Source organism: Thermobia domestica, chromosome 6, assembly GCF_964235325.1.
Source record: "Thermobia domestica chromosome 6, izTheDome1.hap1.1, whole genome shotgun sequence".
NCBI classification, from domain to species: Eukaryota; Metazoa; Arthropoda; class Insecta; order Zygentoma; family Lepismatidae; genus Thermobia; species Thermobia domestica.
In genome coordinates this window covers 1,480,082-1,505,508 of record NC_137459.1, presented here as the reverse complement: position 1 = coordinate 1,505,508, position 25,427 = coordinate 1,480,082, and positions in this window count along the sequence as shown.

The window sequence follows — 25,427 nt, the reverse complement described above, 5'->3', positions numbered from 1 at the left end:
TTATCATTTACAGAAGACCACCATAGCTCCATCTACTGACATTCGCGTGAACCAAGACTCACGGCTAGCACCAATAGAAAACTCACTATTTGGTGACCATGAAAGATTAAGTAACTCAAATGACTCCAACAAGGAAGCTGGACCCTTTTGAGAGAAATAATTTGCTTTCCAGAATCATCCTCATCTCTTTCTCTTTTCTACGCAGTTCATTTAATTGAAATTATCGTATACCCCGTGTGAGGGTCGCAAACCACGGAAATTTCTCATCTCTTCCTTCCCCTGCGTTCCGTTTCCATTCGTCTTCAATACTGAATGCAAGTAAATAACACCCACCCACCCACACATACACACACACACAAAACTATTTAATCCTCTCATCCCCGTGTGGATATGCAATTTATTTACAACCAAGAGTTTAAAAAGAGCATTTAAAAAAAGCTTCAATGTTCTACGCCTAATAGTTTCGGATGTCTGTAGAGGAGTGAATTAGTTAATCAATCACTGAATTTTGTTTAGCTGGGGACTTTGCGTCCAGACCCCCGTGTTTCCTCGGCCTACTGCCCGGCATCTTTTATGTATCAACCTCTGCATCAAAAGTGAATATCGTGCATTTGCTCCAATATTTCCTGAAATTGGCGAGCTGAAGGCTTTGCCTCCAAACCCTTGCGTTTGTTCGGCCTTCGACCTCTCACTTCCAAAACTCACAATTCTACCGAATTTCAAATTTATTTTGCTAATTTAAATACCTAAAAGATAAAATTTTGTATCCCAAGAAAACGCCCATTTAAATAACATGGGAATTTCTTCATCCTCCCCTTTAGACCATTTAAAAACTAAAATTGTTCACTTTTGGCAATTTTTCTGTGGGTTACTTCCGGAAGGCTACAATTATGCAAAATTTCATCATTCTAATCCTGCTGGAAGTTTCTAAACATTTTGGGGTGTAGAAGATGTCCCATATAAATAACATTTGAAAGATTTTTCACCTCCCAAAACGCCCCAAGACTACTCTAAATTTGAAAACTTTTATTTTCGGTAATTTACTTGGGTAACGCTAACAAAAACGTAAAAAGCATACCGAATTATAAGTTTCTATTCCACTCCCAAGTACCTAAAAACATAAATTTATAGGTAAAAGAACATTTAAAAATATGGGGAATTTCCTCATTCCCCCTTTAGACTCCCTGAAAATTAAAAATATTCACTTTTGACACTTTTCCTGTGAGTTAGTCCCAAAAATCTACAATCATGCCAAATTTCAACTTTCCACGTTAAGCGGAAGTATCCGTTATTTCATGTCAGTTCATCCAGTTCTATACATAGTTAGGATATACTAACATAAAACTTTCTTCATGCACATTAGCATTTCAATAATAACATAACCCTATAGTATACAACCATCAGGAAAAGCAGGTATACATACCTTATATGTTTCTTTTCTTTCTTTCTTTTTCTTTCTTTCTCTTTTTTTTTTTTTTTTTTTTTGATAAGCTTGTAGAACAAACTTCATCCTGTTTTCTTTGACGTACAGAGAATGTAGTTTCCTCCTGTAGTGGTATAAACTGGATTCCAATTTTGAAAAGAAAATGCAAAATTCTGGTTAAAGGAGGTCCAAAACTTTGGAGAAAATGTGCAAATTTCAAATATAAATATTCACACAAACAATAGCAAAACTACCTACATCATACGTAATGAGTGAAAATTCACTCTTATACTAAAACATTCACCTAAAACAAGTTCCAGAACATTGCCACAAGTTTAGAAAACTCTTGGAAACAATATCAATTAATTTTTCAATCAAATTTCTAAGTTCAGAAAAGTGTTACAACAAATAACATTTAACCTATTTGAGTGCTTTTTTTCAGTGAGGGTGTATCTTTGGACACTAAGTAAATATTTGTATGTAGAAAGTGATTTGGTAATACCAATTAGTGATAGCCGTAATTGGTTAGTTTAATGTTACCACTTCCCTTAACTGCCTATTCAATAATTGTTTATGTAACGGAACTAAAATGAAAGTAATTCGCACTAAAGTGAAAGGAATCCAATGTCGCATACGTTTGGTAATTATAAGAATAGAATCCAGTACAGAAGCCATTAAAAAGTGCAAAGAGGTGCAACTAAAACACAGTTACGACTATTTGTTTAACATTTTCTATGAAATAAAAGTAATTCCGGAGTTTTAATAGTAATAATATAAAATATAAGTAAGATGCAGCAACTAAAATTGTTAGGTCTAATTATAAAGTTGTGGTTCTACCTCTGTATTCAATGTTTGTGTTACATGTTTTATTATATATATTGTGCGTATACTCCTAGTCTGATTTCAAAGTAGTTGCATCTGTAATACAGGGTTACCCATCTCCCAGATGATTACTGTCTTCCCCCTAAATTCCTTTTCTAAAAGGAACTACTTCCTTCAGTCTGTTTTGCTTCTAATACTTTTCCCACTTTCCGGGTAAGATTTTGAATAAAAGCCGTTCTTTATGCATAAATTATACTTTTTTAAAGCAAAAGTTTATTTCTGATTGGTTTAGATGTTTAGTTTTTTTTCTCGATCCCTAGATCCCTAGATGGCACACATTGCATCATAATCTTCTCTTATGGGCACCCATTCGTAATGACATTTCTTCTTTATTGATACTAAATGCTTATTACACATGTATCCTTACATTGTATATTCAATAAAATGCAATAAATGGTGGGTGAAACAAAAATAAATAAATTAATTAAACAAAAAATTTAAAAAAAAAAAGCTTTACAAGGAAAAGGATAGTAAACTATTTAGCTAATCTTAAATTCAATCGTAGCTCTACCATATGAAACCACAGGGAAGAAGAAAAAAAACGGTATTGGAGTTTGTTCATGATTCTCATCTGCTTTCGATTCCCGGTAGAAATACATTTTTACCAGATTAAACCTTAGTTACAACTTCCGGTGTAACAACGTCGATCAAAAGAGCTAAATTCCAAATAAATTAACAAAATTCCACATTCTATTATTATTATTCCTACAGAGTGAAACGAAAGTCTTAGGAGATATTTTAATTTAGCAAACATGTATTAGAGTGAACCGAAATTAATTATATTGTTATTGTTATATGTGTGAATATTGTTATATCACACCTGTAGTAAATCACTTGTAACGCAATAGAATTGTGATAACTCCTAAATAAAATTAAGGTGAAAAAAAATCGGGTCATAAATTTTCTATATGAATTTTGGAAACAACACAAGAACATCTTTGAGACAAGATGACATCATTTTAGAGACGAGGTGAGAATTCTAGAAAATGTACGAGAAAAACTTATTTCTTGTCTCGTCTCATTTCATGTGAAATACTAATTGAAAGGAGAAAATAGAAAGAAGATGGAAAGAGGAGATAGACGGGAGTATTAATGCGTAAATCGTAAATAACAAGTGAAAACAACTATTGAAAACTAAGTAGGTTTAAAATAAACAAAAGGAGTTTTTTAAATAAATTAAGAAATAATAAAAAACATTGATTTCGAAGCCAGATCTTTATACTGTCTCCTTTTCAATGTATATTATTCAAATATTGTTTATAAAATTTCCTTAACGTTTATTGTTTAACTCTTTAGTTTTTATCGTAGTGGTGGACACAAAAAGCTTTTTATTTTCTTTTATTTTTTCTTTCCTTTTTTTTGGTATCGGGTCTGATAAAACGTAACCATTTTTTTTCCATTTTTGTGAAAACCAATTCGGTTTTTTATCAAAGCTAGTTTCTGTTTTAAATCCTATTCGATTTTGTATCAAAACCGGTTTTGGTGAAAACTGCTTCGGGCTTGGAGAAAACAGAAATATCACTTTTCCGGTTTTTCCACAAAATGTTGTGAGATTTTTATAAAATAATCTTTAGCCCCTTCTCACTTTATTCAATATCTGTAATGAATTCTTCTAACTTCTTTAGCTTCAAAAGACATGGTTTCAATATGTAAACTCAGACGTTGCCTTTTCTAAGGACATCTTATAAAACTAACAGAACTTCACTCAAATCATTCACAAAATTATCTAAAGATGTAAATACTGAAACTTATTGATATAAACTCAGTAGAGCGACTAGTTGTCTGCAACCAACCACACCTTTTTCGGGGTTTGATTTCTATTAGCAGCAAGTGCTCGATAATTAATTCTTAATGACTAATTGTGCAGGAATAAACAATAGCTATGCTAGAGAAAAATTATGTGAGCACATTGTATTGTGATCCGGTTTACACATCTGTGCAACATTTCAGAACTTTGGTTAATATGAAAAAATAAATTGCAAGATTTGACTCTAACCAAAAGAGTATCCTAATAAAAACTTTGTAACAAAATAAGTAACTATGTCTACAAAATGATACATTAAGACACACTCACAGCGAATGTATATATTATACTATTGAGTAATAATCCTACGTATGTCCGTTGCTTCGTTTAAACTTCGTAATATTTTCTGTATATTCTTGGAAAACCGATCAAACGTCCTCAAAAATTAATAGAAATCAATCTGCATCAACAATTAATATGGCCCTCTTAGTTATGTCAGATATGTTGTATCTAATGTAACATTTTATAGGAAAGCATATTTTTCTGACTATAAGAATAGAGCAATGTCGTCTTCAAATTTGACCCTATCCCTTTCAGATCTAAAATATACATTATAATAAAGTAATAAAACTAAAAATATTCATTTTCTATAGGGTTCCTTACGCGTAATGGTCAATAACCGAGAAACACAAAGAGTTTATTGCATAGGAATTTGCTCATTATTTCAATTCAGATTACAGATATGCAAGAATAAATTGTGACAAAGATAACTTTATGCCTGATGAGACTACATACTCAACATTAGATATTTTTTTTTTTAAATAAAATAACACGACAGAAAGTTGAAGAAATTTCTCTGCAATAAGAATTTTGAAACACCAAAACATCTTGTGGAGTGGATGGCACACAGTTGTAACATTTTTGTAGAGTGTATAAATGTTTCTAAACATCCCCTGAATACTAATATAAGTGTGTCATTAAAAGCAAGAGTATTTCCGGGCAAGTAGAAATGAGCTATAATTTGACTGCAATACAATCCCTAAAATTTGCAATATAAGGAATATGTAGAATTTAAAGCCTATTATATTTGATCAGCATTTGCCAAGGTGTTTAAACAAGTAATATTCAAGAGAATAATGTGTAATGCAAAACTCATTCTATCAGCATACCAGCAAAGCTTCTTAAACAATAGGTCAATATTCACTAACTTAGCCATTATTGCATATGAGTTATATAGAGACGGTCAAGTGGATTGATTTATACTGATTTCTCAAAGGCCTTTAATTTGGTAAAGCAAAAAGTCATTTTGTGTCCTTCTTTACACAGTCATAAGCAGACAACCGTATACAAAGAATATGGTTCTGAAAAATTCATAAACTCTTATCTGGTTTCCCTCAAGACTAAAATCTTCATCTACTCTTATTTATCTATATATATAAAAGAGAACGCACAAATCCTTTGTGAACTCATCACGCTAATACGGCTGAACCAATTTCTTTCATTTTTGGGGGGTTGTTAGGATTTGGACCCTAGATGGTTTTTATCATATCACTTTAATTTTTAATTACCAGTGTCTTGAGATAATTGACCATTCAAGTGTCCATACGTACAAATCCTTTGTTATTAGTTCATCATAGGTAAAAATAAACGTATTTATATGCAACCCGCATGACCATGTGACTCGGCGGGTTAACATAAATGACAGGCGCTATAATGTTAACATTTACTGCAATTTGAAAGCGAAAAAGTAAAAATTATCTAAGTAACAAAGTTTATTGCGTTCCGGGGTGACCGCAGCGAAGCGGGGCGGGTTAACATAAATGACAGGCGATATAATGTTAACATTTACTGCAATCTTCTATGGTTTTTATCATATCACTTGAAAGCGAAAAAGTAAAAATTATCTAAGTAACAACGTTTATTGCGTTCCGGGGTGACCGCAGCGAAGCGGGGTGAACGCTGCTAGTTTTACATATAAATGACCTAAATTGTTACCTTCATTATTTTAACGCTCTTTTCTTCGCGAATGATTTTCCAAAATTATTTCATCTGAGGACTGTGTAAAAGTTCAAATGGACTTGTGCAGTATTATGAACTGGTGTGACAGTAACAAGATTAAGGTGAACGTGAATAAATGCAAACCTCTGTCCTTTACCGTAAAGAAAACAGAATTATACATAACTTTTGTATTGATGGAACAATTTTAGAGTCACCTAATTTAATTAAGGATTTAGGAGTCCTCTTTGATCCTAAAATTCCACACTAAAATCTCAATACAATTAATCACAATTATAATCTCAATTAGCTTTTATTTAAAAGTCTAAATCTGCAATGATAATACTCATAAGCAATTATACATCTTGTAACTAACAAACAATAATATCAACTAATAATGATCACAGACTCAAATTCTATCCTAACATATTTTCAATATTATTATCAGCAGATACAAACCCATTGCCAAGTTGGGGCCGCGGTGGCTCAGTGGTAGAGCGTTCACCTCTGGTGCTTGGGGTCCCGGGTTCGATCCTAGCCCCCGCCAAGTGAACTTTGTGGTGGACAAACACCGTGTGCGTGGGTTTTCTCGGGGTTCTCCCGTTTCCTCCCACTTTCTTCATTCCACCATTTCATTCATCACTCATCATCACCGTCTCCTTTAGCCTAACCGGCATAACCGTGGGACGTAAAATTCAAAGATTTCATTTTCATTTCCCATTGCCAAGTTGACCATTATTCTTTATGTTTACTTTCTAACACTTATCATATTGAAACAATTATTAATTCATATAGAAATCTTGGTTTTATTATGAGACTAAGCAAAGAATTTCAAACTGATATGATATTAATGAAACTCTATTTCTGTTTTGTGAGGTCGCAATTAGAATATGCGGCTCTATCATAGGCACTGAGAAACACATAAGCTCATTAGCACGACTGAAGAAAAAAGTACAATTAAAACTATTTGTTACTTACTTATAGAAAAATTGGGATGAATCCAAAATATGAATCACATGTGGATATGTTATTTTTACAGAAATTGCTACCTGGTAAAATTGACTGGCCGATCTGACTTGGAAGGTCCAATTACATGTCCCGTCAGATGAAACCAGGGAAGGAAATAACAATGTATTTCACCTGTAAGAAGGCAAGAACAAACATCCTCGCTAAGTCTCCTATATGGAGGATAAATGCTACCTGCAATGTAATTGAAAGAATATCTGATATAGATATTTCTGGAATTTCAGAGACAGTATATAAGAGATAACCTTACAATATATGTGATAAAGAAAACGTACAAATGTACTTGTGATCCTCTGCATTGTAGGAGCGAGCGAAATATTATATTTTATATAATATTTACATCTTATTATTCACTAATCGCAATCACAAACAAAACAGTATTTCTTTATCTTCCAAACAAACATTCGCTTTAAGTTCAAATATCCATACTGACAGTAGTTTGTAAGGAAAATTTAGTTTACACGCGAACCCACCACCGCTAACATGTCTGCTCCGTATGGAGATGCACGTGCCCTGCTGAACGATCTTACCACCTACTACCTTTTCTGAATAGGAATATAAAAATAAAAACATCTCTTGTAGTGACTACCTAGCAAAGGCGCCTGAATGTGCTGCACATTCGATCATTTCCACGGTATATCTGTTTTCAGGTTTATTATCAATCTGTTCGCAATTATTTGTTCATGGATCAATTCTAGAATATTCTAAAATACTAAAGATATTATTTAAACCAGAAAAAATGATGCAAAAAATTTGTAAAGCGGCTTGTATGTTCTTAATCTGCACGATATTAGACTTAAGTCATTTTGTAAACATAAATTGATTTCTGTGACTCATATTTCAAAGAGAGGTAACATATAGTCTAGAAATTTCAAATACGGGCTTATTTTCAATATAAACTGTTATAATTACTGGGGATTCATGAAACATTTTAATTTATTCTTTCTAAAAATAAACTTCATTCACATATCCTCTCCGATGTTGTTGAATCGAGTCCTTTTGGTAACAAATGTTTCTCTCCTATTACTATTGATTGCTACATATATTCGATGCTTATTATTCTCTTTCTTTCATGGAGTTCCCTCGTGGTTAAGTGGTTAGCGTTCATGCCTTTGGCGTGGGGACCAGAGTTCGATTCCCGGCGGGACTTTAGGTACTTCGAATCCAACGTTTAAACTGTAGGTCCAATTCTCATATAGCCTCCCTGCTCAGAGAGACTAAACTACAAATCAAATCAACTGTCCATGTTTCATGATGTTAATTAGAAATTGTAACTTCAGGTACTAGCCTACACTGAGAAAAATCCGTTATCCGGACAGCGGTATATTGTACAAATAGACAAAATTATTTTGCTTACTATAAAAATCAGTACGGAACAAACTTTATGCATATGCTGCACACACATTGCCCTTAGATGTTACATCATGCCGTTGCAGGATGTCTAATATCTCATAGTCTTCCTTATATTGCATACATATACTTACGCTACCTTCGTCAGCTATATGTTATAAAAAACGCAAATTTGTATGTGAAATTCTGACCGCCAATATTGTTTCATACGGGAAGAACGTATAGATGAAACACTTATACGGAAAGTATTATAAACATGCGTTTTCAATTATACGTTTGCTGTACGTTAAGTCCAAAAACTACAAGATTTACAAATGTAACATACATTTTTTACATACGCCACATACGATTTTCTTCAGTGTAGCTACAAATAATGTAGCTACCTATGTAAAACATTGACGTAAATGAAGGGCAAAGATGAAAGATCGCGGATGAATCTCATAACCAATTGAGACAGAGATAAAGTGAATCCTTATTTTTTGGCTCCCTACTAGTAGTTACTGATTTTAACTCCATGCAAAGGGAAAGATTGGCAAGCCGCAAACAAAATGTATGACGTATTTAACCAAAATGGAACATTTTTTAACGAAAATTAACGTGAATCATATTTATTCAATTCATCCTTTCATTATTAACATATTTTAACCATAAGCTGCAGAGATTATCAAAATGTCACGAAGAAAGTATAAGGTATGTTGTCGTAATCGAATTATTCTTACGGTGTTTATATCGAAAATTGTCTTACATGTAGGCCTATGTATTCAAACTTTCAACATAGCGGTGGTTACTACTCCATTTTACCCACTTATTTTCGACGGATTATCACTATAAACCAAAAAATTTATGCTGCAAATTGAAGGAAGATATATATCTATATCTATATCTACATGTATCTATTTATCTATCTATCTATCTATCTATCTATCTATCTATCTATCTATCTATTTATATATATATATATATATCAGTTTTTTATTATCTCATTAACAACTTACTTTCAAGGCTTCCTTAAGAGCTTGACGTCCACTCGGGGGAATCAAATGACTACGCAAATAGTAGGTCACAGTCCTGGGGAGGAAAAAGATTATATATAGTAGAAGCTTTACTAACAAGCAGCTCAAAAATTTTGTTAAAATATCCACCTATGAGTAAATGTATTCATAAAGGTGCAACACTGTAACTGGGACTAGAGTATTGTAAAAATGAGATATTTGAGTTTAAACGTCCAATGATTTAACCCTTTTAGGCTAAGGAAAAAGGACGATTAACGAAAGAGAATGATGATGGAACATTTGGTGGGATTAGAATGTTGGAGGAAACGGAAGACCCGGACAAAACCTACGGACACGATGTTGTCCACCACAAACTTATTTGTCCAGGGATAGAACCAGGGACCCTATGTACCGGAGGTAAGCACTCTACCATTGAGACACTGTGCCCCCCAGTAGAGTATTATGCTGAATAAATAAATAAATAAATAAATAAATATGAAATACTTTTAAATATATTTTGGGGGGGGGGATTTAAATTCTTTCGGAGAAAAGTCTTCAAATGCTACATGAAAATATGCCTTGCCTGTAAAGTTGTACGAGAAATAACAGTTGCATTCGAAATATTCATTTCTACTCTGTTTCCTATTTGGTGTCTATCTCAGAGTCTTATAATTTAAGGTAGATTTGCGAACAGTTCACAGCTACAATATACGATTACGTACAAAGAGAAATTAAATATATCACTCGTGATACTAAAAGATAAGTAAAAGTTACAACCGCTACTACTACTACTACTACTACTACTACTACTACCACTAATAATAATAATAATAATAATAATAATAATAATAATAATAATAATAATAATAATAATAATAATTTATAAAGACGAGATGTGAAGATTTTGAGTTCCTTTTTTCCTTTCCCAGAAAAACAGACAAAACCGTCTCCTGGGATATTAAAAGTGGTATTCTTTTAGCGACTTTTAACTTCAACGAGGTACGTTTGGAATGGAAAATATTTCTAAATCCGGGGGGTACAGGAGCTGGGGTGAGCGACAGTCAGAAGGAGCAAGCAAGAACCATTAAAGATTAGTGTGCCCAAGGCACAAGAGTGGGCATTATTTACAATCTGAATGATTCTTAATGGAGCAGAGGTTTGTTAAGCTTAAGTTATGTTTGCTTACGTTTCTTAAGATTATTTTTAAAATAGGTTAGATTAGGAAACATTTATTTCTTTGAACTTATTTATGTGTAAGATAATGTAGTTTCACGTAGGTCAGTTATGTGTTGGTTGCCATCTTCTACGTTGTATTACAGTTCAGGTAAACTTAAGTTAAATATCAGGTTAATAGTATTTTACTTTCATGCAACACCTACTAAGTCAGAATGAAAATAGAGCCAAGAAATGTTTACTCGATGCATTAACAAATATTATCTTATGTGGCACAAACAATATTTTTTAAAAACAAAAATAACTAATAACATTGATCAATGAAATTATCATTGTTCTGCCAACAGCTTGTTAATCTGTCACAACCAACTGTAGATATTTTAATATCAACCATATCCTCGTACAATGTTTAGTTATAACTTGACAAGAAATTTGTCAGTGGTCCCTTGTAGTGTTACTGAAAAGTGCTACAATACAGTTTTAGTGACAACCAAGAGCCAATAAGCTCGTGGGTAATAGTTTAAAAAGAAAAACAAATAAACAGTGAAACTTTCACATTTAAAGATAATCACAACTTTCGAGAATGCTTACTTAGGTACATCTCGTTGATCAGCATCTGCACAGGAGTCACTGGATCCAATTGCTGAAATCTGGGTTAAAATTTTATGCCGATGACTTCGAAATGTAAGTTACATCTACGGGCCATATTGATGGGGAATTTTTCCTTAAAAAATAAAACAAATACAAATGAACAATTGGTTCGAAACTAATTAAGTAACATCATCAAAATTGTTAGAAGTTTGGCATTTAAAATTTTACGGAATTAATAAATGTATACAGAAAAATATATGTTATTGTGCTATCATCTAATTATTTTGTGAACACGTCAGTGTTTTCTTTCTTTACAAATATGGAACGAAAGTGAAACTAGCATTTTAAGAGTGTAACTTATTGTTATTATCAACTATTCTATTAGGTCTTTTTTCCATATTGATAAACTAAACACAATAACACACTGAGCAAGGCTATGTGATAATATATATAAAACACACAATCATGTAACAGTTTCAACACTACATATAACTGTGTCTTCAACAGATTATTACTCCTTCTGGCTGCATGGGAATTGGTCACCTCTTATGTATATACAACCCGGAGATCAACTTTTAATTTAGGGGTGGAGTCTAATTAAAAGTTGATCTCCGGAAAGTATATAAGATGTAACCAATTCCCAAGCAGCCAGGAGTATAAGTCTAATGAAAACACAGTTGTTGTGTTGAAACTATTACGTGATTGTGTGTTTTATATATATTATCACATAGCCTTGCTCAGTGAGTTGTTGTGTTTAGTTATTATAATTATAACTAAAATAATTATTCTTATTCAAAAATCAAGCAAATTATTTTCTCAAAATGTAATCTAAACCCAGTTTAGAGACAACCTCATAATGGAAACATATCTGGCATGACTGTTTAACTAAAGGGAGTTAAAACGATCACTTTACTCTTAAGGACTGAGGTCAGAGTGTCTGTATGTATATTTCTCTCACAGTTGTTTCAAACACAAGACAAAATACGGGAACTTTTTCCTTACTTTGGAAAACAATGTCAGTTCTTCATTTTGAAATTTTAGGAATCTCGAATCTCGGACGTCAACATCTGCTTTCTAATTTTCTAAAAGTATAGAATTTGTCTTGCCAGACAGAAAACATTTTCCAGTTTTCAAGAATTCATGACTTTAATACTAACAGCAAAATATCAAAAGGTAAGGTGAATTGCAATATAGATAACGAGTTCCCTGGTGACAAAACGGTTAGCGTCCTTATATTTGAACCACTGATTGGAAAAAGGGAATAAGTACAATTTTTTGCGATTTTAACCTGAGATAGCAGATGTGTTCCTTTAAGATAGTTGCATCGTCGAGTAGAAAATTGGAATGTTTGGGCAACTCTATGTGACCAATGTAGAAGGCAAAATCTCTTGCTGATTAGAAAAAGGGAATAACTACGTTTCTTATTTCCTTCTTACAGTCACTACAGGACACGACCACAACTGTGAGACTGTGTGTAAGTAGACAACCACCAGAGCCCTCTGCTTTCGTTACGATACTTCGCCTTCTTTTTGCATTGCACAATCTATGGAGAACTTTTTGCCCCAATCAGTTACAGATTTACATGTTTTCAGTGATACAAGTGGTGGTCAAAACTGCAATCATTCAATGACATGAATGCTTTTCAGCCTGACCGTATCATAACGGTTCCCACTATACACCAATATTTGCCTGTCAGAGGTCACAGTTTTTACCATGTGACCGAAATTTTGCTGTAATCAAACCAGAACTCAAACGACACAATCGCACAGTATAACCACATTATTTACCAGCACAGTATAACCACATGATTACGAATGCAACAAATACTGATCCTCCATTTCAGGTTTACGAAGTTGTCAATGAAGAAATCTTAGATTTTAAACATTGGTGGTAACCGCTTTAGAAAGCTTCAGGTAGCATTGTGGACAAAACAGTGAAATTCCAAGTAAGTAAATAGAGACACTGTTTACAAAGCAGAATCTCCAGGTTATGTCTAAGCTCATAAGTTTATCAATGGACTAAGAACTGATATTTTTCGATTACTCAAAAGTAATGTCACAAACGTTGCACTGCCAACGTCAAAGGCATACGATTGGCAAGTCTCGATCAATCAGAAAAAGATCAACGATTCTTCACAAATCATCAAATACATACCTGACCAATGCAAACAGTTTTATAGGATGATTTGTTCATGGAAAACCACTGATCAAGAAACTGTAGAAGAAGAAGATGCAGACGGATAGGACCCTATGTAAACCCATTCTACTGTGACAAGGTATTTTGCTACGTATTTTGTTCAGTTGTCTATTGTATTACTTTTCTTGCTGTACGAATAACATGTGCTGTACAGAAAAACGAACGGTGACAATAAAAGTGTTAGAAGCCTAATATGCGTGATATTTCGAATACATATATCCAAGATTAACATACAACATTGCATTCAACATGTACATTTTCATAGCTTTCTATCAAACTCCACATTACATACCCTACACACAATTACAATTGCACCCAACTTTAATTGATTGGAAAAAGGGAAGATTTTTTCCATTTTTAAGCTTTTCTAACCAATTCCAGGGCTGCAATACAAGATTCTTCTTGTTGTCTTAGTGTTTGTTAGTTGTTTTGCTACAAGTAATCAATTATACACTTTTTGCAACAAATACAAACAACGCCTCTAGAAGGTTTTTTAGCGTTATTGAAAACTTAGGTCTGATGCACTTATTCCCTTTTTCCAATCAGTGATTCATTTGGTGTGGGAGACACGGGTTCGATTTGGATTCCACGTTAAGATCTAAGTCCACGCCTCATATAGAATCACTGCTGAAAGAGACACTAAACTCAGAATCCAATCCAATATAGATGCCATTAGTTATATATAGCATTCAATGTCCCTATACTTTGTCATAAAATTACAAAATTATGAACATTTTACGAAAAGTGAAATTTTTCTTTAATAGTAAATAGACAACTGCTTAAGTATTTCACTTTATACTTCATTTACATGTTTCAGAAATGAAATTAAATGAAATATTTCAGTTTAACGTCCACAATTGAAGGGTTAAGGGAAAAAAACAAGGAATGTCACAAAAGTGCATTTTTGAAAAAAACGGCGTTTTAATATTGAAAATCGCGTAAAAAGAATAGGTTAGTTAAATTTTTAGCCCCTTTTTACATGGACATTTCTACATCTACGCATGCATGGCATATACAGTCATATAGTACCATGAATGACCAACAGATAGGACAAAGCACCCGACAATGCACATACATGGACATTCCTTGTTTTTCCCCTTGCCCTCCAATTATGCCCTATATACTAAGGCAGACGTATAACTAAGTCAAAAGATGATGACAGAAAACTTGGTTGGTGGAATAAGAATGTGGGGGAAACGGGAGAACCGCGAGAAAACCCACGGACACGATATACCTCAGGTAAAGCTGAAGTGATTCATAAAATCGAGAAATGTATTCTTAATTAATTGAGTTTGAGAAAGTGGTTCAAAAGTATAGGTCTATTAATTTTTTGTACTGGTAAAAGTAATGATATTAGTAATTAACATTACGTTCGGCATCTCTCCATGTTACGTAGCTCCATCATTACACAACGAAGTTGTTTTCCCAATTTGCAACACCAATACAAACTCCAGAATGGAATTTACAATCACGACATCTCTATCAGAACAGATGGCATTAGAATCTAAAAATGAACAAATTTCAGTTAAAATCTACTAAATTTTGTTTTAAAACACTAAAACATATTATGAAAATGAAATGAAATCTTTGAATTTAACGTCCCACGATTATGCCTGTTAGACTAAGGAAGACGACGATTAAGGCAAGTGAATGATGATGGAAGAATTTGTGGAATGAGTAGGTGGAAGGAAACGGGAGTACCTCGAGAAAACCTACGAACACGATGTTGTCCACCAGAAACTTACCTGCTTAGGAATCGAACCAGTGACACCAGCACGAAAAGTAAATGCTCTACAACTGATCCACTGTGACCCCTTAAAATATATCATTCTAGTTCTAACACTGCTAAAGTAAATAACAAACAATTTGGTTTCAGACTGCAAAAGGCTTTCCCGTTATAATTAACAGATTTTTCTGTAGCGTCTAAAATAATAGCCTATTTGTAATTTTTGTAGTTTCTAAAATAATTTTAATATGTTCCTAGGATGTTTATCATAGATTTTCATGAAATCAAGAACTTACGGCTTTTTCCAAGCACAGACAATACTTACTTACGGCATTACCTTATCGATCAAAATAAATTATCTTTGTGTTTGTTTGACTCAGGTTAGTTTAAAAAACGATTCGAATAAAAATGTCCGACATCTGATGATACATAATTCTTTAAACAAATTCACGAAGATTTTAATGCAAAAAAAAAAAAAAAAAAAAAAAAAATGAAAATTTTGTGACATACAAGAAAATAAGCCTTACACCTGAATCATTATTTGAAACCAATAATAATGCGCATTATAGTCAAGGTGATTCCCTAAAACATCCTAAAAATAATTCAGTTATTATTTAGATACTGTCGTAATACACTTGTGTTCTTAAGAGTGCTAATCACTGAGAAACTAAAATACCGCTAATTTTTACAGTAATTATGTGACATTTTCAAATACATAATAGATAATCGAAAAGTGGAAGAAGAGCGCACTAGATAATATTATTTTGCATGATGTATCGTTATCACGAGTCACCTAGTAGCATTCCGTTTGCAACCATTTATAAAAGTGAAAACAAATACCGGTTATCTAAATGGCTGGAAATCGAATGCAGATACGTGACTCGTGATAACGGTATCTTATGTAAAATAATATTGTCTAGTGAGCTCTTGTTCCGCTTTTCGATTATTTATTATCTATTTGAAGATAAAACATAATTACTGTAAAATTAGCGGTATTTTAATTTCGCCATGACAGGGTCTCTTAAGATGTTGCGCTGTGTAATGGCTTCCTTAAAATAAATGACTCTTCAATCTTTTACAAATCACAAAATATTTTTCCACGCTATTTAAGTAGAAAACAAAACTAAGAATTTCAATAGCATAATTAACGAATAAGCTAAAATATAACCATTTCTTCTCCTCAAAACTAATACATGTTTTCTTTGATTGCGTGATTTTGTCGTTTTCAACAGGACTGTTTTCAAAACATGCCGCCACAGAATTTCTAATAACTTCGTACATATAACATTAAATAAATCTAAACGAAACGAACTAAGGCAACTAAATTTCGGTTACAAATTAACAGAATGCTCTTTTAAAAACGTTAAAATATCATTGCTATATTGTTTCACTCTTACCATGTGACTTTCTTAGACGAAATGTGTTCCTAATGGCTTTCGTGGAAAAAGGAACTTATGTATTATTCTTCTTTTTACCAATTATAAGTACACACACTTTCTGCTACAACCAGGACTTAAGAAATATAAAAATCTGCTAAGAAAGACGTGTCCACTTTCATGTTACTGAATCGTTACAAAATGGCGTTGACCTACCATTCCGTAAGAACGTTCACATTTCCGGAATAGCACAAGTCACTTCACAATAAAATCTATTCATCATTAGATTACATAATTGCTTTCCTCTATTTCTTCGATTAACATAAACTGGTTTCTGTTGTATGAATCTCACAAAATTAAATGCATAATTGATTAAAAGGAAAAGAAAAAGTCCTTGCTTCTGCCTATGAAGTCTCTATTGCATCATTACTCTCAACGTCCACGATCGTCATATGACGTGGAAAACATGGCTACCGGATGACATGGAAAAACATGGCTCCTGCATGACGTGGTAAATAAGAACTAGGCTATGCATTTTTAGTTGAAAAAGAAAAAAAAACATTACCTGGTGCGTGTTGCAACTTACAGTATTTGTATTATACAGAAAAATATCCCTAGAAATCCACCTAAGAAATAACAAAATTCTTATTCCAAGACTATCATTATTATACTGATATTTTAAATAGGAAATATGCTTCCAAGCATTTTGTAAAACAATAAACTTCCATGCCTCTACAATGTAAAAAATAGTTGTTTTATGTTGGAGGAAAACTAAGCACTTGAATACCCAAACAAGAAAATGAGCTTAATAAAAAAACAATACCTTTCTATGGTAACCAAAACATTTTTCCTGATGTTCCTCACAAATTTTGCGTTTATGCTTCACTTTCCAACAACACTCTTTTCTACACGTGTCTCCAACAAAATTCCTAATAAAGATGTCTTTTCTACCATATTGGTTCATCGTATACAACTTGAACTAATATAATGAGTAAAATTTTGGTTAAGCAGGAGGAAATTTTAGTTTTAAAAGTGTTCAGATAACTGAGCGTTTTCCGGCGATCCACTCATTAACACGTTGCGCAAGAGTGGAAGCGTCGAGATGGACGCTGTAAGAAGAGGGAGTCACTGTAGTAGATCAGCGACACCTATCGTCATCTGCATGCGATTCTTTACAGTTATTTTTTTTATCTCAGCATTGAAAGTATGAATGTTCGAATATACTTGAAAAATACAATACAATTAATAGGTTTGAGATATAACTGAGTAGCAAGCACAATTAACGAAATGAATTTCCTCTATGTAAGAAAAATTGCCAATAATAAACTTACATGAAGCGTTGTATATCACTTCTTGGTAGTAACACATTCAACTTGGAGGGAAAAGGGAGCAACAGAAAGGCACCAAAATCAAGGTCAACTTCAACTATTTAACGCAGAAACCTTGTGAGGGCGCCATCTTCTCCAGGTTTTACCACCGATTTGCATCACTTCCTGGACTATGCGCTTCTAAGTTCTTTTTTCTTATATACTACCAAATAACGCTATAATAATCTATTTTAGGCAATGGATGAGTCGAGTAAGTTGGTAGCTTTCGATTTTAGCAGGACTCCATGGTTTTAAATCAGTAGATCCCAACCTGGGTAACGCGACCCCCTGGGAGACACAAGCTAGTTACAGAAATGAACTACACTCGGAATACATTATATAAAAATGAATATATTATTTAAAAAATATAAAATATAAATATTTCTTAGAAACGTGCTTCCCCTAAAAATAAAACTTAGTACAAAAAAGTAAAAAATGGGTGCAAAAAAAAATGTTTTCAATAAAACTACTTTAAACAAATCTAATTATGCACGGCTAAAAGGAAAAGCATGGGAAGTGCTCTCGTGTATAATCACTTGAGAAAGAAAAAAGAAAAATGCTTACCACTATTGGGGACTATGGAACCGTCTATACCAGGCTGGAATGGAGTGTCAACGGCTGTCGAGTTTGGTTGGAATGTGTTCTAAAATTTCGTTGGATGCATTGTTTCTCACTACGGATACGCGCCCTGGGGCAACTTTTTTTTTTTTTTTTTTTTTTGCTCGCTAGCAAAAGCTAGCTACTGCCCGAACATGGTTATGCCCTCTGTAGGGGAAGAGATGCAGAAATATTATGGCAGTCGAAACAAACAAACAGATGGGATATGGGTGGTTAGGAGAAATAGCTTTATTTATAACCAATTTATAGGTCATTATGGTCTTTAACCATAATTATTGTTAAGGTGCAATAGGTACAGATGGAGGTTAATGTTTTCCTCCTAACAGAATTTATTCTTAGTATGTATGTATGTGTATTTGTGTGTGTGTGTGTGTGTGTGTGTCCAAGAAAGTTGAATTTTTGTGTTTTACTAAAAATAAAAACGTAATGAATTCATTTTATGTATGAAATATTCTCCAAAAAATGTTATGTGTGGAAGTAAAATTGATTGAATTTGGCAATCGACCCGCCCACCGCCACACAATAGTAACACGTTACGTGCACATCATTTTTGCTGCACACACCGTGCACAGAAACAAGAATTATGCTTGTAGACTAATTCAGTGAGAAAATATCTTGTCTGGTATGGAACCATCCTGAAAATAAATGGCGAAGACGTGTAAAACACTTTTTCAGGCCAGGAACCCTGAACGAGGTTTTCCTGGGTTTTCCTCATTCACACCAGGCAAATGCCCGGGGGTGGTCTCTAACTTATAGGTCCCACGGCGCTTCCTTCCTTCCCTTTCCTCAGATAGTGTGATCGCCGAGGGACGTCATCCCTCAAACGTGACGGGCTGAATGGATGCCGAGAGCCCAGAAATCTAAAATGCTAATCCTGAAAATAAATGTAGTTTACGTTAAAAAAAAAAACGGAGACTCAAAAAATTGGCCAATCCAAAGCATCATTTTTCAACTTCGTAAATATTTTGAACATCGCTAAAAAAAAAAAAAGGGTATTACTCGTTCTTCCCCCACAATGTTGAAGACAGATATGCGCCGGTGATTGCGAGGATTTGCTAATCGTTAATTTTCAAGCGATTGGAGAAAAAAGACGTCAGAAACCTCAGCACAGACCAAACCTTAGCACTATGTGGGATATTTGCAAAGCAATCTCTGCTGGTGAGTTTTCACCCAACTTTGTAACAATAAGTTCGGGAAAATTATTCTATTCCAGATGGATAACTACTGCCAACCATGGCCGTAACTTGTGGGAAGCATGGACAACTACCCGCCAGGGAAGCTCATAGTCATTCGAGAAGGGTGGAGTCATTTTAAGACAAAATTTTCTTACCCCTATATAAGATACGAACGTGAAATTATAAATGAAGCATGAAACAGGTACAATACCTTAGACCTACATAAACAAAACATCACACTAAAAATACATAAAACAAAAATGCGTCATGGGTCCATTTCAGTAAAAAATATCTACTATTAGGGGCCCTAGAAATAATATTTATTCGTATGACTTTGAAATTTGTCAATATTGTCCTCTTAATTAATTTGTTATGTATGGAACGGGTCCAGAGGCGTAACAAACGGCCCCGCAGACTTTGCCATGCGGGAGGTCCTACAGGCTCCGGGAGGCCCATAAAGAGTAAGATAAAGATGGAAAGAGGGGGCCCAAGAATTAGAAAAACACTTTTCTAGTGGCCCAAATACGCGTATTAATGCTTCCCCCCAGAAAAAATCAGAATGCTTCCCCAGAAGTTACGGCGCTGCTGCAAAGAGAGTGCTTAGAGTGTACATAAGCACTACTAACCCATCTTCGAACTTGAAGGAGCTGGTTACACTCAGCATGAAAGTGTATGCTCCGATGTGGTTTTATATTAAATGTAATCCTGCTATCAAGGATGCTCCTGTGAACTTGCATCGTACTATAGCCTTTTCACGGTACTTAAACAATGAACTGAAGCTCATTGGAGCTAGGAAATTCATCTTAACGATTTCTTCGCGCATCCGCAGAATTTACTGGTATCTATGCTCGCCGGTGATCGAAAGCATATTCGAAAACTAACTTTGCGTAGGATTCTGGACACAAGGTCGAGAATTTCAAACTTAAAGACCTCCTGTACGCAGGACCGACTTCTGGGGGGGGGGGCGGTGGGTTGTCATACTGATACTTTTAAGGGCTCCAAACTTTGGGATGGGTTTTATTTATATATATATATAAAATAAGAAAGTTTCCTTTTCTGCGGAGGGAAGCGATCGCCCCGATCGCCCCCCCCCTGGATCCGCCCCTGCCTGTACGTAAGTTCAGTATTACAGCAATACACTTTAGTGCTCAGGATTACAGCGACCTAATCAACTGGAAAGAACGTGAAGTAACCGAGCCACCCCTGACGTGCCATTTGTTGGAGGAGGATCTACAGAAATGTGTAACGGTAGGTTCATCTGTCCTCCTGTCTGTTTCCCAATTGCCATGCCATACCGAAACAATGGAGAAGTACGTTAGAATTGTTACCGAGGCTTCGTCTGAAGTGTGTAACCTTCGTGTGAAGGGTGTTTTAGTTCGAGATGGATTTTTCAAAGTAATACTTTTGGATAGGTTAATTATGCCCACATTCGAAACAAAATCTGAATATAAACCAAAGAGTTAAAGAGATAATTTCCAAAGGTAGGGTGGATAAGCGGAACTCTACATGCAGCCACCTCCTCGTGGTGAGTTCTGGGAACCAGCAAAAAGCTGCATATCGGAAATAAATTCAATGCAAAATTGTTAAATTTATATAGTGTATCTTAATATTATGCTCAATGTATTTTAGATATTAGTGTGAAAAATCATTTTAGAACTTGTTGGAGGCAACGAGGGTAAAGAAAAAATATTTTTAAAATCATCGAAATTATACTAGTCACGCACAAGATTTGATGTCTAGCAGATATTATCTGACAGTTCTTGAAAATTGTCAGTGTCTTCAATGACTTTTGAGATTTACCGTATATATTCCAAAAATTTAAGGTTCCTACACGCAATAAGATAAAGCACGAAAATTATTTTAATACCATGGGCATTATCGTAGTAAAAACAACTCTTCTTTAAACTAGTGTGAAGTGATTTGGCGGATTTTAAAACTGTTATAATATTTTAAGTGAAATTTCGAAATTTACCATAAAAACTGCAAACTTTCAGGCCCTTGCGGGGAATGAAGATGCAAATTATTTTAAAAGTTATGAAAAGTGTAGTTAATCTAGTCATTATGAAACTTTTGTCACCTAGTTCGATTTCATTGGGCACCTTTAAATTTTTTTAATATTTTCGAAAAATATCAAATTTTGATTTAAAAAGATGCAAAATTTTAAGGCCTTTGTGGGGAATGAACATGAAGTTAAAAAATTATGAAAAAAATCACGAATGTTATACTAGTCAATACACAACTTTTGACGCCTAGTGCTATTTCGTTGGACAACTTTTGATAAACGACCCCCCATTTCGCTCCACCCTAATATTCAGGTAGGTAAGAGTTTCCTATCATTCTTGAACAAGATGTTGGTGAAGGTTGTGTTTCGCACCATCAAGAAATACATCACAATAAATTAAGGGGAGGACAACAAAACATTCTATGAAGATTTTCTAAGTGAAGTGTTCTGTGGTTTACTATTCTTATTTTAAAATTAGAATATTCGGTAAGCGTAAGCATGCACACCACAAGCTTTCCCAACACAGAAAAATGGATACATCAACACCACACACACAGTTATTTCAACACCGAAATAGGTGTCGTAGTAACACAGAAGTGGAGTGGAACTAATATCAAGAACGGTGTTATTGTGGTGGTCTGAGCTTGAATTTTAATACAGAGGTGTGGAATTAACACCAAAACGGTGTTACTTATATGGTTTTGACATTGAATTATGACACAGATGGTGTGTTGAAATAATACAGGGACTGTGTTATATTGATACTTGATATGGTGTAATATTACACAAAATAATTAACACACTACACACTGTGTTACTTTCTTCGTGTTAGTACAACACCGCCACAAGTAACACTCAACACTTTTTCCCACACTATCAACCCCACATGGTGTCGAATCAACACCGAAAATACCAACACAGATTCAACACCGCTCAATACCAGGTGTGTGTTAAAAGCATAACACACACCCTGTGTTAAACGCCAACACCGCGGGGTCTGTGTTGAATTAACACCCATAGTGGTAGTCACGCTGGAACACAACCATTTTTTTTACTGTGTACGGTTTTCAATTTTAATGAAGGCGTGTTTTTAAACAGATTTTTTTAATTTTCCTGTATTATTTTTAATATGATATGTTTTATTATTAAGAAAAAGAAGTAATACATTTTTCAAGAATGTTATATTTTCTACTATCTAGTCGTAATTGAACACATTTGCTTTTTACAGGTTATTCTATTTATACATTTATAGCCGTAGAGCCCCTAAAACTCGGCATTCGATAACCCAGCTACACCCTGGCAGGATGGAAAAACCTGACAGTGTACAGTGTATATTAATTAATTTTCATTTTCGTGTATAGTCAAGGCTCTATGCCCTCATAAAATACGTACTTTTCCTTTGTTTAAGGGTAATTGGGCAGATTATTCTCTGTTGTATTCTGAAGCAACCAATACATACAAGTACAGTACTGCATTTTCTGAGGAAACACTCATACTTTTTGTTTTTAACCCCATTCCCGAAAACACGTATGGCAAGATAGCCCTCCCGTATCACAGCACAAAAAATTGAAATACACCATTCGAAAGCAAATCGTTTGTACCGTCTGTACCGAAAAAAGTTTTGTTTGTTCCTTGATAGTTTTCGAGAGAGAGGGGATGACATTTGGGGGACTATCCCCAAAAATTGTATTTCAATTTGTTTTGTTGTGATACGGGGGGATATCTTGGCGCCAAGATTACAACGGTACGTTGTATATTTAACGTTGTATATTAATGTATTGTTACTACTTGTAACGATTATTGGGTCGTAAAGTATTTTATATATGTACTAGACTGGTTATGTCGAAGAAGAAAAAGAAAAAGAAATATATGTAAATCCTAATTACAATGTCGGCGTGGAAAGATATTCATATGTTTTGTATAGGTTTTAATAATATGATTTTGGATATGAGGTTGTCAGGACAACCATAAATAAATAGAACTATTCAGTTTGAGAGGGTAGACATATTGAAGAATAAGTTTGTAAACGTGTTGTATACTTCTCAGTTTTGATCATTAAAATAAGTGTAAAACAGATATATGTAGATGTTTTAGTGGCTCAATACTAAAACAAAAAAACAGTGATTCGTTGTAAGATAGACCGCACAAATGTCATCCTCTCTTTCTCGAAAACTATCACGGGACAAACAAAACATTTTTTGGTACAAACGGTACAAACGATTTGCTTTCGAATGGAGTTTTTTTTTTTTTTTTTTTTTTTTTTGCTGTGATACGGGAGGGCTATCTTGGCGCCAAGATAGCCAGTTCCAGTTGACCTCTCAAGTAACCCTATAAAGAAAATGGTACAAACAAAAATATTTTCGGTACAAACGGTACAAACGCAGTACAAACGAATGACGTAGTCTTTTGTTTCAATTTTCTAAAGTGGGGTGGGGCTATCTTGCCATACGCCCCGATAACTCTGCATATTCAGAAACTTGGACACTCTTCTGTTCCCATTAGGCCGAGTTTTCCAGACTCTACTGTATTTACATGCTATTTCTTTCCACTGGAAGACTAGTTTTATGGAAATATTTAATACGCATTTCAATGAAAGGGTTATTATAAACATTCGTGAGATACTGAGCTATGAATTTGATTTAATTTCAGTCATTTTGAACATGTTATTTTTCACTCCGTTTCACATCCATGTAGATGGATGTTTAACTTGTTCATAAATGGCATTGGGTGTATCACAATTCATGTCGGCAAGCGCGGAAACTATTGATTCTGAACTAGCATAAGATATTTATTATTATGTTTACATGCCACTCCCACATACTACTTAGGGGTGGTAGGGGTGCACCAAATGTGGTTGAAATTCCTCCAGACGCACCGAGGACGTGCTGGAACATGCATCTATACATGCATATCCATCTGCGTATCGTCCCGTGAATTCAAGAACCAGTTGATGTGCCTAAACTTTTTCTTCAATGTCATCGAAACTGTCACCAATAAGCTTAGCGACTTTAAAAAAGTATGAATTAAACACTAATATCAGTCATTATGGAGATCTTATTTCTCACCTCCATGCCAATGGGGGCTCAATTAAACTTAAACGGCATCTGGGTTTTCACTAATCATCTCAGTGACCCTAAACACTGGATTCGATACTAATATTCGTCGTCTTCGATTATTTATGCATGCCATATTTTATCATTCACACCAAGAAGGGTTGTTTAACTCCCTTGACTGAACTTTGGTTTAAGAACCAGCTGGAATGTTATTAGTCAACTTAGCAACCCCGAAAACTATGCATTCGACTCTAATATCGTTCGTTTTCTGAGTTCTAGGTGTATTTTACCATCACAATATTTTTTTCGAGATTTCATGTCATATTAGTACCATGTTTCGGAAATTGAAAAAATGAAATGAAATCTTTGAGTTTTACGTCCCACGGTTATGCCGGCTAGGCTAAAGGAGACAGGTATTTATGAGAAATGAATGAAATGGTGGAATGAAGAAAGTGGGAGGAAACGGGAGAACCCAGAGGAAACCCACGCACGACGGTGATTGTCCACCACAAAGTACACTTGGCTGGGGCTGGGATCGAACCCGTTACCCAATCACCAGAGGTGAACGCTCTACCACTGAGCCACCGCGGCCCCCATTTCGGAAATTGATTAAGGCGATCTACAGTTATGCTGGTAGATACACACATGCATGCATCAATTTTAAATATATAAAATTTCCTCTTGCTTCCTCCCCTTAGAACAAAAAAATTCAAAATTGCTGAGTTGAAACCCAAATTT